Below are 6,163 nucleotides of genomic sequence, written 5' to 3' on the forward strand. Positions count from 1 at the left end.
GAGGTTTTCATGGTGGCCATGGTTTTGGGGAGAGAAACGAGGATGGGGAAGCTATCTTGGATTTTGCAATGGCATATGATCTCTTCTTAGCCAACACCTTCTTTAAGAAGAGAGAAGAACATGTGATCACCTACAAGAGTGGGTCGTCAAAAACACAAATAGATTTTCTTCTAATGAGGAAAGGGGATCATATAACTTGTAAGGATTGCAAAGTTATACCAGGAGAGAGCGTGGCTAATCAACATCGCTTGTTGGTGATGGATGTACATATCAAAAGAGTGAGAAAAAAGAACAAGACTTGGAAGTGCCCAAAGACTAGATGGTGGAATCTAAAAGAAGAAAAACAAGCCATTTTCAAAGAGAAAGTAATCACCCAGTGTGTGTGGGATAGAGAGGGGGAAGCTAACCAAATGTGGGATTCCATGGCTAGTTGTATCCGAAAAGTAGCAAAAGAGGTATTAGGAGAGTCCAAGGGCTTTGCCCCACACTAAAAGGAATCTTGGTGGTGGAATGAGGAGGTACAAACAAAGGTGAAGGCTAAGAAGGAATGTTGTAAAGCCTTATACAAGGATAGGACCGATGAAAATGGTGAAAGGTATAGAAAAACGAAGCAAGAGGCGAAGAAAGCTGTGAGAGAAGCTAAGTTAGCGGCTTATGACGATATGTATAAGCGACTAGATACCAAAGAAGGAGAGTTGGATATCTATAAACTAGCTAGAGCAAGGGAAAAGAAGACAAGGGACCTAAACCAAGTGAGGTGCATCAAGGATGAGGATGGAAAGGTTCTTGCTACAGAGAACGCGGTTAAAGACAGATGGAAAGGTTATTTTCATAATCTTTTCAATGAATGACATGAAAGGAGTGCTTCTTTAGGGGAGTTGAGTAACTCAGAAGAGTGTAGAAACTACTCTTTTTATCGTAGAATCCGGAAGGAAGAAGTGGTTGTAGCTTTGAAGAAGATGAAGCATAGAAAAGCAGTAGGCCCAGACGATATACCAATCGAAGTGTGGAAAGTTTTGGAAGAGACAGGTATAACATGGCTCACTGACCTTTTCAATAGGATTTTGAAAACGAAGAAGATGCCAAATGAGTGGCGAATGAGCACTTTGGTGCCTATCTACAAGAATAAGGGCGATGTACAAAATTGCATGAACTATAGGGGTATTAAGCTAATGAGTCATACAATGAAGCTCTGGGAGAGAGTCATTGAGCATAGATTGAGGCAAGAGACACGGGTTTCGGACAACCAATTCGGGTTCATGCCAGGGCGCTCAACCATGGAGGCAATCTATCTCTTACGAAGATTGATGGAAAGATATAGAGATGGGAAAAAGGATTTACACATGGTCTTTATAGATTTGGAAAAAGCGTATGATAGGGTCCCAAGAGACATTCTTTGGAGGATTTTAGAGAAGAAATGAGTATGAGTAGCATATATCCAAGCTATACAGGATATGTATGAAGGAGCAAAGACTGCCGTAAGAACTCATGAAGGACAAACCGAAAGCTTTCCCATAACTGTCGGATTACATCAAGGCTCATCCTTAAGTCCTTACCTTTTTGCGTTGGTAATGGATGAGTTAACAAGACATATTCAAGATGATATTCCTTGGTGTATGCTTTTCGCAGACGATATAGTGTTGATAGATGAAACTCAGGAAGGGGTAAATGCAAAGCTTAACCTTTGGAGAGAAGTGTTGGAATCTAAAGGTCTTCGCCTAAGCCGATCAAAGACAGAATATATGGAGTGCAAGTTCAGTGCAAATGGAGGCCAAAACGAGTTAGGGGTGAGGATCGGAGATCAAGAAATACCAAAGAGCGACCGTTTTCGTTACCTAGGATCTATCTTGCAAAAGAACGGAGAATTAGATGGAGATCTCAACCATAGAATACAAGCTGGATGGATGAAGTGGAAGAGTGCATCCGGCGTGTTGTGTGACCGCCGTATGCCACTGAAGCTCAAGGGAAAATTTTATAGGACGGCAATAAGGCCGGCGATGCTGTATGGCACAGAATGTTGGGCGGTGAAACATCAACACGTACACAAAATGGGTGTAGCGGAGATGAGGATGCTTCGTTGGATGTGTGGGCACACGAGAAAGGATAAGATTAGGAATGAGGATATCCGGGGTAAAGTAGGAGTAGCCGAAATTGAAGGAAATATGAGAGAAAATCGGTTACGGTGGTTTGGACATGTGCAAAGAAGGCCTACTGACGCTCCGATTAGAAGATGCGACTGTGGGACAGAGGTTCAGGGCCGAAGGGGTAGAGGAAGACCTAGGAAAACTTTGGAATAGACCCTAAGAAATGACTTAGAGTACTTGGATCTAACGGAGGACATGACACATGACAGAACACAATGGCGTTCTAAGATTCATATAGCTGATCCCACTCAGTGACTTGGATTTTCCAAGTCTCCAACCGAGAAGTTTTCCTCACTCGGGAAATTAAGGGTGCGTTTGGTACGTGGGACGGGACGGGACGGAACGGGACGAGGCATTCCGTCCCGCGTTTGGTACGCCAAAAATGGGTGGAACGGGCTGTTCCACGGGATAAATTTTGGGTGTTTTTGCGTCCCATCTCCCCCCTGGAACGGGTTTGTTCCACGTATGTGGAACACACTGTTTTACCATTTTAAGACAAATATACCCCAAGTATTTTTCAAAAATTACACCTTCGTTCCGTCCCGTCCCGTCCCGTTCCGTCCCGTCCCGTCCCGTCCCGTTCCGTCCCGTCTGCGTACCAAAGCTTCAACATACAAGTTTCAACAAAAGAAAATTCAAAGAACTTAGCGAAGAAGGCTTTGGTGTATTTAACACAATACGTTGAAATGAAGGAAAGCTTATTTATTGATATTCCCGATAAGTTACAAATATGTACATATACTTGAGTCAAAATAAACAAACAAGAGGGAGCCTTCACAAAGGTTGCTTAGGAGAAGTCTCAGCAGTCGGTAGAGCCCCAGAAAGAGAAGGCACCGGAGGGGGATCATTCGGAGCCTCAGTACTGGACAGAACCCTAGAAGGAGGAGGCATCAGAGGTTGATCATTTGGAGCTTCATTACGCGGTACAACCCCAGAAGACGAAGGCAATAAATGCCTTTGGAACAAACCCACAAATCTCTGATGATCAAGTAAAACCTGACCATTAGATTCCTTCATCTGGTCAAGCTTCCTCTTCATGTTTGTAGCATAGTCATGTGCGAGCCGGTGCAACTGTTTATTCTCATGCTTGAGCCCTCTAATCTCCTGTTTGAGACTCATCACTTCAGCCGCCAATGATTCAACTTGGCGGGTTCGAGCAAATAGGCGTTGGGCCATATTAGACACAGAACCTGCACACTGAACACTAAGAGCTAGAGAATCCTTAACAGCCAACTCATCAGACCGTTTGGAAAGTAGTCTGTTATCTTTGGGAGTGAGAAGGTTCCTGGCCACTACCGCAGCGGTCATATCATTCTTCATCACGGAATCCCCAACGGTAAAAGGACCAGTAGGGGAGACGAAGGATGGGCGCCATATGTTGTCTGGAGAAGGCAGGGCTGCCTCTTCAACAAGGTTAAAGTCAAAACGACGGTCGGAGGGGCCAGACATTTTCAAAGGTGTTGAAGAGAGAAGAGGTCGGACAAATCAAGATCTTAGAAGTGCAAGAATGGAGCTCCTACTGGTGGATATTCAAGTGTGCTTTGGAACTTAATGTCAGCCTCTATAAAAATCTGCACTCGACGAAGCTTCAAAAATCGAAGAGGCACCTGCTCAGAAATCGAAGAGGCGTTTGCTTTCTCAAAAGCTGGGCTGCTCAGAGACCACGAGGGCCGATCTCAGAAATCGAAGAGGCACCTACTTTTCCAGCCTTGTCAGCACCTGTCACACGCACTCAGCTTTGCGGAAATTATGGGCATTCTGTCGAAGATTTCTGGCGAAGTAGAAAGCACATGAATCGTACTGTTCAATCACCCACTTCCCACACGCAACAGTAGCTCATGGGTACCACATCTAACTTTGCCAAAGTTCTCTGACAAAGTTGAGACACGTGAAGCTTGCAGCTCCCACTACATCGCTCTAACCAAGAAGGGTAAAAGAATAGCAAAGAAACAATACTAACAAAGTTTAGACACATAAATTTTGAAGGTCTAGCTATCATATTATTACCCACAAGAGTAAAGGAACAGTACCACTGCTGGATAATTGGAAAGTCCCGGTGTGTCAACCTCTGTGCTTCGTGGCAAGGTAGTCTAGCAAACATGCCCAACCTTTACTCACATTCGAGAAAACACTCCCAACAAGATTGCTTGCTCCAAAATCGAAGAGGCACCGCCCTCCGAATCTCGAGAGCCAAACTCCCAACACGATTACTTTCTCAAAAATCGAAGAGAGGGTAAAGGAACAGTACCATTGCTGGATAATTGGAAAGTCCCTGTGTGTCAACCTCTGTGCTTCGTGGCAAGGTAGACTAGCAAACATGCCCAACCTTTACTCACATTCGAGAAAACACTCCCAACAAGATTGCTTGCTCCAAAATCGAAGAGGCACCGCCCTCCGAATTTCGAGAACCAGACTCCTAACATAATTACTTTCTCAAAAATCAAAGAGAGGGTAAAGGAACAGTACCACTGCTGGATAATTGGAAAGTCCCTGTGTGTCAACCTCTGTGCTTCATGGCAAGGTAGACTAGCAAACATGCCCAACCTTTACTCACATTCGAGAAAACACTCCCAACAAGATTGCTTGCTCCAATATCGAAGAGGCACCGCCCTCCGAATCTCGAGAGCCAGACTCCCAACATGATTACTTTCTCAAAAATCGAAGACATCGTTCTCCGAATCTCGAGAGCCAGAGCCCCAGCAGGATTGCTTTCTCAAAAATCGAAGAGGCATCGTTCTCCGAATCTCGAGAGCCGGATCCCCGACAGGATTGCTTGTTCGAAAACCGAAGAGGCACCACTTTCCCAACTTCAAGAGCTGGATCTCCTTGGATAAAGCTTGTCTGTAATCTTCACACGCAACATCACCTTTCCAGATACCACAGACCACTTTTTCAAAGTGCTCTGACAGAGTTAAAACTTGTGAAGCTAGCAGCTCCCACTACCGTGCTATGACCAAGCAGGGTAAAGGAATAACATTATTACTTGATGTTAGGGAGACTCCTATATATGTCGACCTCCATCCCCAAAGGACAGGCAGACCTGCAAAAATGCTCAACCCTTCCTCTTATCTGAGAGGGCACTCCCAACGAAGCCTTTCGAAATATTCAGCTTTCTTTCCCCCCGATAATACCTCTGTAAACAAGCTATACTAGAGCAAGAATATCTCATATCATCAGGGTTAAAAGCAAGAGTATCCCATATCATGTTTTTTCCCCGTCTTTTCCTTTGGCCTTGTTCTTACCTGCAAGACAAGGAGAAAGAGAGCAATCAGTCAACACTTGGAATCAAGCTTCCAGCCAGGAACTGACTGCCTGGAACCCCTTACCTGATTACTTACCTGGCATTGCTCTCGAGTACTCATCTTCAACATCTTATGCTTCCAGGGAAGATACCGCATCTGCCTGAGGAACAGATAGGGCAAGTGAGAAGGATACAAGGAAGCATGTGGAGACAAGCGTAACAGCACACGTGCCGATACATCCACTACTCTGTCAAAAGCAAAAGTATCCCATATCAGCAGGGTCGAACATACTCTAGATTTGATGGACTTGTTTTGACCCTCAAATTCTTCAGTCGGCCTTATACTCTGGAGGAAACCAGAAAACCCTCCAGCCCAGTTCAAGAATAAGCCTGTGGAAAGTTACTTCTTCAAAAGCAAAAGTATCTCATATCATCTCGTCTCATTTTTCTTCTCTTTATCCTTCATGCTGCCTGCAAGATAGGGAGAATGTGAACAATCAGCCGGAGCTCTGATTGCTTACCTTGTCTGTCACCTCTTTCAGCAGATCCCCTAGCTCGGCGACTTGGGGGACTCCTACTACATGGTTTGTATCGCGCTTGACCAAGCCTGAAACTACAAGTAAGCTTCAAGTGACATTGATACATTACCTTGTGTATCTCCACCAGTTACAGATACCACCCCGGGATGGAGGAAGAGTACTTCCAGAGAAGATGCCACATCTACCTATGAGACAGATAAGGAAAGTCAAGACGATCATTCTCCCACAATATTTCCTAA

The sequence above is a fragment of the Malus sylvestris genome, chromosome 10 (assembly GCF_916048215.2).
Source record: "Malus sylvestris chromosome 10, drMalSylv7.2, whole genome shotgun sequence".
Lineage (NCBI taxonomy): Eukaryota > Viridiplantae > Streptophyta > Magnoliopsida > Rosales > Rosaceae > Malus > Malus sylvestris.